General features: G+C 38.6%; 1 long non-coding RNA gene across 1 annotated transcript; it reads right to left on the bottom strand.

Moving 5' to 3' along the window:
• Positions 1–960: 960 nt before the first annotated feature.
• LOC117797669 lies at positions 961–8,590 on the bottom strand. Its single transcript, XR_004622645.1, has 3 exons — positions 8,493–8,590; positions 2,226–2,302; positions 961–1,206 (listed from the first exon to the last, which is right to left on the bottom strand). It is a non-coding gene; the product is annotated as an uncharacterized LOC117797669 (long non-coding RNA).
• Positions 8,591–10,463: the final 1,873 nt, after the last annotated feature.

The following is a 10,463-nucleotide window of genomic DNA, read 5'->3' as shown; positions in this document are numbered from 1 at the left end:
AAATTCTTCTGGTAATTTTGATGGCTTTATTTATATTTTTTTTCATCCCACTCATTGCCAATTTGGGAAGGAAATAAAAAAGAAGATACATCCCAGGATAAAATGGGAAGTCTCTCTAAGAAAAGGAATGAGATTTGGGACTACGATGAGCCTGGAATCTGAGCAGCCATGTTAGTGTTCCCTTGTGAAGTTGTAACATATATTCTGAAGTAACATATACTCANTGAAGTTGTAACATATATTCTAAAGTAACATATATTCGGTAATATTCCACATATCCCTAAGATCTGCCCTGCCAATTATTCCACAACTCCTTATATTTGACATGGGTTCATTTTGACTGCCCAGTTCCTATTGCTTCTGATTGTCTAATTTCAAAATTCATTCACATGGCCTTGTGATGTCTTCTTCCGTTCCTCAGAGGAAAAAGGTAGAGTTTAAAGAGTTAGTTTACAAACTCAAAAATCAGAAGAAGTTATAATTTGGGGTTTAGACCTCTGAGTCACACTTAATGTCATATTAAAATGCACTGATACTTTGGATCCTATGGGACTTTAAGGCTATCTGATACAATCCCAGTCACACTCTGGAATCTCCATTCTGTCACGTCAGAAAAATAAATCGTCACCCCGTGTAAGTATCACATCCTGCCCATGGAGACAGAGACCACCTACCATAAAGGTCTAGGGTATCTCAGGCAAGTACAGTCTGAAAACTCTGACCGAGTCTGGCTTGAATACTATAAGAATGAGCATGAACAATGAAGGTATTTTGGTGAAAATTATGTCCTATGATGAACTGAGAGCCTTTCTCTTCTGGAACACTCACCTGATCGTCCTTCTCCACTCTGGTTGTCCACCCTCCTCTCTTTTGTCTCTGTGTTTTCCTCTTAACTCCCACTTTTATTGCCTTCAGTCNTAACTCCCACTTTTATTGCCCTCAGTCCTCACTTACCTGGCAGAATAGTTCCTCTTGTCATTAGAGACCATTCTAATTCTCAGAGCAAGAAGGATCAGTTCATAAGTCTTCCTCCAGTCCTCTGAGGTATGAGGCCCCAGGATAAATGCAGGACAGTGTGTAACTCTGTCAGTGCCACCAGTTCAGGCCGGTTTCTCTCCACCACTCAGGCTGCAGCAGGGTGTGGCAGTTTGGGAACACAGGGGCAAGAAGGCTGTTGAGATTCTCTAATGCTTGTTGCCTTAGTGTCTGGGAACAAATGAGGTAGTGCCATGCAATATGAAATACTGGTTTGTATCCAGAATATGATGGGGCAGTAAAGATTTTTGGATATGGTGTAGCCAACGAGAGGGTCTTGTTAAATTCCTAAACTGGGGAGGGACACAGAGTCTGTGCCCCAAGAGCTGGAAGTGTCTCTAGTTCAGTTCTATTACAATGCACTGGACGAAAATGAGACTCAGTCATGTGATCTGCCTCCCTCAACATCATACAGCAGTGGTGTCATGGAAATTTGTGTTCCTTCCACTCAATTTTGCTGTGAACTTAAAACTTCTATAAAAAATAAAAAGTATTTTAAAGACCACACAGAAAAGCAATAAAACCAATGTCATCACTCAGATCTGATTGGCTGGAGTGGTCCCTTCTTCACCTTGCCATTGAATTCTTGATGAAACAGATTAAGATGCTTGATATGATTAAAAATAGAGCCTTTTTTCCAACTATTAAAACTCTCTCTTTGCCAGCAATACTGACTCTTAAATGTCTATTTGTGATTGAGCAGTGCAACAGGGTGGCATGTGCATAAATGAATAATCAGACATCTCTCATTGGGATGGGAGTTTCAGTTGTAAGGTCAGATCTGTTTGGTCCAGGAACTACTTGTAAAAATGTGGTCTTCTGTTAATTTTTCCAACCCTGGTTTTGATCCTGGTAACATTGGTCTGATTATAATGCCTAACAACTTTACATGTGTCCACTCCCCTCAGATGTTGTCTTTTGCACATACATCCCAACTCACTAGTGTTTAGGCACTGCTGTATTTAATACTTTCAGTTGAGAACTGGCTTTTTCAGGAGTTGATCACCTCAGTATAAATAATAGCTCTCTTACAGAAAGTGTACTCAATTACTAAAGAAATTTGACATCAACTGATAGTCTATGAAAATGAGAGTCTATTTATAACTTAACAATCAAAAAACCCTCACAGTTCCCTCTTCGAAGCCTTCTTATGGAATTGCCAGAGAAATGATCTGAACTTACTGACTTACCTGGCATTGGATGCCTCCCATTCTCCTTACACTTTCATTTCTTTAATATGAATTTAAATCACTCTGCACGGATTTTCCTATAAAGCAAATCAATAACAACATATATTTTGAAACCTTTGCTGATTTAAGTAAGCCAAAATGCATGGAATTTTAGTCTATGGAGAAACTACAAAGCCTATAAATCCTCAAGTAGAAATTATTTTTTTCATACGACGGAGTCCCGTATATTATTTCTGAGTTACTCTACCTCAGCAGAGGCACTACCCAAATAAATATATAGAAGTTGTCTTTAGTGACAGACAATAGCAAGCGTATTCTATTTCCTTATTGCAAGGCCCTGAGATGATCTCTGTAAATATCTCCTTATTCATGAACAGAGAAGCTTTACTAACTTTTACTAATATATTTCCACAGCTGTATTTTCATTCATGTATATGTATGGATATGGAATTCACTATATGACAAAAGTAGGGATGCTAAATGAGGGAAAATACTAAGTATCGATATCCGGAGTTAAATGAATGAAAATCCAAAAATCTCCTATTGGGAAGATAGTGATACCACTTGTTAGCTGAAGAACGTGTAAGAGTCTTAGGTTTGGAGTACTTGGTAAGAAATAGTGCAGTTGTAAGACAATATAATAGAGGGAGACGTGATAAGATAGATAGTTTTCACTAGAGAATAATTCCCCCCAGACTTTTTTTTTTTTTTTAAGATTTTAGACTATGGACTGAGAAACAAACTGAGGGCTTCAGAGGGGAGGAGGGGAAGGGGAATGGGATAGGCTGGTGATGGGTAGTAAGGAGGGCACGTATTGCATGGTGCACTGGGTGTTATATGCAACTAATGAATCATGGAACTCTACATCGAAAACCGGGGATGTACTGTATGGTGACCAACATAATATAATAAAAAATATTATTATTAAAAAAAGATTTTAGTCTAAACAGTTTAGGGACTGCCAAATTACAGGGCAGGGCTTCAGGATTGAAATACCCGCATTTGTGAGGATATGCTGCTTGCTGGGGAACGAGCCGAAGGAAGTTCATTTGCACCAACATGAATTTCATTCAGCATGATGACAAGGTGAGCCTGATGAGTGTGTCGGGAATGGAACAACTCCTTGCATTGCTCCGCTCTTGACTCAATATGTTTTTACTTCTGACCTCAGCAGGCAAGAATTGCAACAATGTTGTTATAATCCACACCCTGAGCTTCCTTCACTTCCTTACATGTATCCAGTTAGTCAGATAACTTTATGACTTTCTCTTCATTCAGTCCCTTCTCTAGACAAATTCACCCAAACTTCCCCCGATGACCTTTCCTTTGCTCTGCACACTTCTGCATTGGCTGGCCCCTCCCCCCACGCCATACTGTTATTTGCTGACTATCCTTGTCCCTTTTCTTAACACCGTAGAACAACATTTTGAAAGACATCCTGGTCCCATTATAAACAGCCTCCCCCCCGCCACACTTTCTTCTTTATAGGGCACAACTGACGTTATTCCTCAGACACTCTTTTACTCTATCCACGGGTAACAGAGACGGGGGCAATTCTCGATGCCTGAGACCTCAACCACCAGCCAATGCCGGGTTCTTGACTTCGCTGGAGAAAAAAAATTCAAAGACAAGTCAGAATAAAGTATAGCAGAAGAAGCTGTATTGCGAAGCAAAAGTGTACACTCCAGATGAGTTAGTGTGGGTGAACTCGGGAAATCCGAGTTGTGCCAGGTGGGGGTTGGGCTCTGATGCTTATGGGTGGTTATAATTTGGGGACAAAATGTTCATGTGGCGTTGTGGGAATAGGAGTGGGTTTCTGGGAACTGCGTGGATTCCTACTCATGCTGTATGGGGAGGTGCTCTGCTCAGGCAGACTAACTTTTCTCTCGCAGGTTCTCCAGATATAGACACATAGACCGGGCCCACTAGGAGTCCTCTGGCATCCCAAGTGGAGGCGTCACTCTCAGTCACGTGAGAGCTAGCTGGCTTTTGTGCGCATGTGTGAGGCAGTTATGCAACAGCCGCAGGACGCTTGTGGCCACGAGAAACCACAGAGCCATCACAAGTTTGCTTAATCACCACGAACTGTCCGATGTCAGACTCAGTTCCCCATTTTTTGTAACGTTGGCAAATATCCAGCACTTCCCTATTCTGCCTCTCTTACCACTATTAGAGACACTTGAAAATTATGGAGTCCTGTGATCAGGAAAAATAACCCTTAAGCCAGTGTCCACTGAAGCAGGGATTGGAGCATGTATAGCGGACTGGGCATCATATCGAGTTACACTGACCCACTGACTCTGTTGTTGGAGTTTCATACCCCCAAACTTCTGCTTACTGTGGTTATATGGCCCCTAAAGCCCCTAGGGGTTAATATTCTCTTTTGAACATGAAAACAGCTGGATGTGTGGGTCAAGGANGGGGCAATTCTCGATGCCTGAGACCTCAACCACCAGCCAATGCCGGGTTCTTGACTTCGCTGGAGAAAAAAAATTCAAAGACAAGTCAGAATAAAGTATAGCAGAAGAAGCTGTATTGCGAAGCAAAAGTGTACACTCCAGATGAGGAAGTGTGGGCGAACTCGGGAAATCCGAGTTGTGCCAGGTGGGGGTTGGGCTCTGATGCTTATGGGTGGTTATAATTTGGGGACAAAATGATCACGTGGCGTTGTGGGAATAGGAGCGGTTTTCTGGGAACTGCGTGGATTCCTACTCACGCTGGCTTTTGTGCGCATGTGTGAGGCAGTTAAGCAGCAGCAGCAGGACGCTTGTGGCCGTGAGAAACCACAGAGCCATCACAAGTTTGCTTAATCACCACGAACTGTCCGATGTCAGACTCAGTTCCCCATTTTTTGTAACGTTGGCAAATATCCAGCACTTCCCTATTCTGCCTCTCTTACCACTATTAGAGACACTTGAAAATTATGGAGTCCTGTGATCAGGAAAAATAACCCTTAAGCCAGTGTCCACTGAAGCAGGGATTGGAGCATGTATAGCGGACCGGGCATCATATCGAGTTACACTGACCCACTGACTCTGTTGTTGGAGTTTCATACCCCAAACTTCTGCTTACTGTGGTTATATGGCCCCTAAAGCCCCTAGGGGTTAATATTCTCTTTTGAACATGAAAAGAGCTGGATGTGTGGGTCAAGGAGTAGTGAGTGTCCAGAGAATGACCTTTCTGAATCATGATATATAAACTGGGACACAAGAGGAATACAGGGAAAACGGATTATTGGGAAGTTACGTAATAATTTGTCATTCCTGAATGTTTACTCAAAATCAGTTGTTTTTCTGAGAACATTCCATGTATTAACCCACATAAATTTTAACTCCAACCAGTATAAGTTTAAGTGACTTGTATAAGGTTAGACAGCTGACAAGTGATAGACCTGGTTTGTCTCCACATGCTGACTCCAGAGCTTTCATTCTTAAATGCTTTGTTAAATTGTCCTAAGGATACAATAGTTTATTTGCATTTGTGTGTGTGAAACAGTGGATGGTGATTATTCTGTACATAATATTGGAAAATACCATCATCATTAATTTGATTATGGATGCTTGCTGAAATCTCTGTTTTAAAAAATTCCGCAAAGGAGCTGGTCCACATCTGAGCCTTTCTCTTCCTAATTAACACTTTCCCAGGGCACTTACTCACTACATGTGAGCTTTCACCTCAGAGTAAAAACTTTCATCACCAGACAGAAGCTCTCGCAACCTTACCCTGTCCTACCATTTAGTTTATGTATACTCTTTGAGCAAATACATTTTTACACACTTTCCTCTTTTTTTTGTCCTAAAACATTTGTATCTTTTTATCTGTGTTTGTGGCTTCATCAAGTTTCACATTTCACATACTTTCACATTCACTCTTTCTACCTTCTCTATCCCATTGAACAATTTATTTTTTTATTTAAATTCAATTAGCCAACATATAGCACATAATTAGCTTCAGATGCAGAGTTCAATAGTTCATCAGTTGCATTAACACCCAGTGCTCATCACATCACGTGCCCTCCTTAATACCCATCACCCAGTTACCCCATCCCCCCCACCCATCTCCCCTTCAGCAACTGTCAGTTTGTTTCCTATAGTTAAGAACCTCTCATGGTTTGCCTCCCTCTCTGATGACTTCCCATTCAGTTTTCCCTCCCTTCCCCTATGATCCTTACGCTGTTTCTTATATTCCACATATGAATAAAACCATATGATAATTGTCTTTCTCTGATTGACTTATTTGGCTCAGCATAATACCGTCCAGTTCCAGCCACATCAATGTAAATGTTAAGAACTCACCTTTTTGATGGCTGAGTAATATTCCATCATATATACATACATATATATGTGTATATATATATAAATACACATACATATATATGTATATATATATATATACATACACACACACACCCATAGTGTCTTCTTTATCCATTCATCTGTTGATGGACATCTGGGCTTTTTCCACAGTTCCATAGTTTGGCTATTGTGGACATTTGCTATGAGCACTGAGGTGCAGGTGCACAATTTAAATTTAACTTTCCCAATAGAAAATGAGTGGACAGATTATGCAGAGAAAAAATTCACAGCGAAGTGAATGGATCACTTAAAATAGACCCTACCCTCACTTGCAATCTAGAAACTAAAGATTAAAATCAATATGATAGAAAACACATATTGTATTCTTTTTTAAATAAAAAGATTGTATTTATTTATGTGATAGAGCACACAAGCAGGGGGAGAGGGAGTGGAAGAGGGACAAGCAGACTCCCCACTGAGCTGGAAGCCCTACTTGGGGCTTGATCCCAGGACCCCGAGATCATGACCTGAGCCGAAGTCAGATGCTTAACTGACTGAGCCACCCAGCACCACCCCCTGCTGCAACCAAAAACACATATTGTATTCTTAACTGGAAGAATGTCAATATTGAAGACATGCATTAGTGACGTTTGGGTCAAAGATCAACTATTAGGCACAATTAGTGGGAGGGTGAATTGGCCTACACTTTAGAGGAAAATTGTGTAGTAAATATTATTACTAACAATAATATTTTTGGTAGGACATTTTAACTACTTGCCACCTTAGGGAATAATTTTCAACATGAACATGGAAGTATAAACATTATTTATCACTGCAAAACTTCCTGTAATAAAAGAAAATTGCAGTATTTAAAATTTCCATCAATAAAGTAACAGTTAAGTTAAAAAATCTGTGGCATAATTATATTATGGAGTGCACAGCAGTACTTAAAATAAATATATTTATATAATTGATATAAAAGATATTCAAATTTTTTAAAAAATGAAGAAAATTTGAGTTTTCTATTCATGTGGAGACGTGTGTATGTGTGTGTGTGTGTGTGTGTGTGTGTGTGTGTGTATGTGTGTGTATAGTTGACCCTGAAATAACATGGAGGTTAGGGGAGCTGAAACTCATGTTGTCAAAAATTTGCCTATAATTTTTGGCTCTCCAAAAACTTAACTACTAATAGCCTACTGTTAGCCCTATGATAATGTAAAATATTGATCGATTGATTAACACATATTTTGTATGTTATATTTATTATATACTGTATTCCTAGAATAAACTATAGAAAATAAAATGTTAAGAAAATCATAAGGAAGAGCAAATACATATACTTCACTGTGTTTATAAAAAAAATTCCATGTATGAGTGAATCCGGGCTGTTCAAACCTGTGTTGTTCCAAGGTCAACTGTATAGCAGACACACATTTGTAGTGAGAATTACATAAACATAGAAATTAACTGAAGAATACATATCCAAACTAGGAGTCTAAAATGTAGGATGGCTGGAAAAAAGTCCAGAAAAGGTATAATTTAGTTGAGTCTCTGGGGTTGGCCTTTTTAACAGTGCCAGTGTACTCAGGGCATTCCTGTCTTACCTGTGTAGCTGGAGGCAAGCAAGTAATGCAGTTACAGGTGTAATCATCAGAAAAAATATATACCAAGAAATTACGAAGAAGATGTGGCTTTCCATGTCTTGTAAAGCATTCAGAAATCTTTCTATCCTCTTAAAATACCTTTTCTTTATCTCTCTGCATAGAGAATTGGTCATCTGCTCAATTCATGAAGGTGGCAACTCTGTGTCTTTGTTCTTCATGGCATTTCCTCACACATGAAAAGACTTCCCTCAGTAACTTGGTTAGAAGTGAAGACTCTCTTCACATATCAGCTCGCGTGAGAGTATTTTTCTGGGAACTTTGAACCCTCATTGACATCGTCCTCATGTCCACATGGCATGTGCACTTACCTGTCCTTTATCTCTTGTCATACTGTATTTTATATTTTTGTGTGACTTTCTCCTTTATTATAGTGCACATTGTTCCTTAGAAGAGACCATGTCTTTTCATATAGTTGCTGCCATTTGAATAAATGAAGAAAAAGAGAAACAAAAATAAAAAGAGTGTTATTGTTTTTCTGGTAAATAATTTCAATATAAATTTGAGATAACCAGTGAATTGTCATAAATTTATTAGAGCCCACTCTAATCTCCAAATGTTGTAGTACACTGACAATTCCCTGATTATACTATTAAATCTTTCAGACATAACCAAGGCTTGAATTCTGTCCACATTTTGCTCCTTATTTAACTACAGAATGGGGAAAAAAGAGATCAGAGGAAAGAAACTCACATTTTCCTTCCACAAAGAATAAAATAAATGATCTATAATGTCTTCTGGCTAAATCCTACATCCTCTATCTCTTTACGATAAATAAATTAAAACAAACAAACAAACATTATTGAGCATCTATGAGGGCTATGTGAGTTGCATTACAGGCATTATCCCATTTAATTCTTTTTTAAACTATTTTATTTTTTAATTTAATTCCAGTATAGTTAACATACAGTATTATATTAGTTTCAGGTGTACAATATAGTGATTCAACAAAATTCTATACATTACTCAATGCTTATCTTGATAAGTATATTCTTAATCCCCTCCAAGTATTTCACCCATCCCCCCATGCACCCTCCTTCTGGTGACCATCAGTTTGTTCTGTATACTTAAGAGACTGTTTTGTGGTTTGCTTCTCTAATCTCTTCTTTTTTTGTTGTTCATTTGTTTTGTTTCTTAAATTCCACATATGAGTGAAATCATATGGTACTTTTCTTTCTCTAAGTGTATCATTTCACTTAGCATTATACTCTCTAGATCCATCCATGTTGTTGCAAATGCCAAGATATCATTCTTTTATGGCTGAGTAATATTCCTATGTATATCTCTCTATATAGAGATATGCATATAGGAATTTCCCTATCTATCTATCTATCTATCTATCCCACATCTTCTATATTCATTGATCTATCAATGGACACTTGGGCTCCTTCCATAATTGGGCAATTGTACGTACTGTTTCAATAAACATAAGGGTACATGTATCTTTTTGAATTAGTGTTTTGTATTCTTTGTGTGAATATCCATAGTGGAATTACTGGATAATATCATAATTCTATTTTTAATTTTTTGAGAACCCTCCATACTGTGTTCCATATCCCATTTAATACTTAAGGAATTTCACAGGTATGTAATCATACCATGACACAGTTAAACAAACAAGCTAAGAATGTTCAATTTATTTGCCTAAAATTATTCTAGTATGAATTCATTATGCTGGAGTTTGAACCCAAGTATAATTACAAATTTGTAATCTTTACATTAACGTTGTAAACTTAGGAGTCATATAGTTACATATCATTAAGTCAGCAGTTACTCAACTATTAGTAGTTAAGTCTGGGGGGATTCAACTTAAAAGATAAGCACTCCACAGCGTTTTGTAAATGTAAAATAACATAATGCATTCAATACTGCTTTGAGCATCCTGAAACATCANTTTGAGCAGCCTGAAACATCGCTCAAATACCATAGATTTCTATAGTTTGTTCAGAATATGGGACTCCTACTTCTACTCTCCCACCCATTCCTTCATCAGCCTTCCTCCGACGGCCTGAACTAAGCAGAGGCACCCATGCATGAATTCATCGTCAAGGAAGCTGCAGTCTAGTCCCAAAGTATAACAGGGTAGAGATGCTGGTGCTTGTAAGACAGGGGCAGTTGTACAATCTTAAGATCCATGGACCCTTTATTCTACTTAAGGCTTTAATCAGCTGGAACCCATCCACTCCTACCATGTATTTAAGCTCCCAGCCATCAGAGATACAAAGTTTCCCTGAGTTTGTCCATCTAAGTCTCCCTTAGGTATTCTCTGTTCCTGTGGAAGT

This window comes from Ailuropoda melanoleuca, unplaced genomic scaffold (genome assembly GCF_002007445.2).
Source record: "Ailuropoda melanoleuca isolate Jingjing unplaced genomic scaffold, ASM200744v2 unplaced-scaffold10942, whole genome shotgun sequence".
Taxonomy (NCBI): domain Eukaryota; kingdom Metazoa; phylum Chordata; class Mammalia; order Carnivora; family Ursidae; genus Ailuropoda; species Ailuropoda melanoleuca.
The sequence above is the reverse complement of the archived record's forward strand: the minus strand, read 5'-3'. Positions and strand labels throughout refer to the sequence as shown.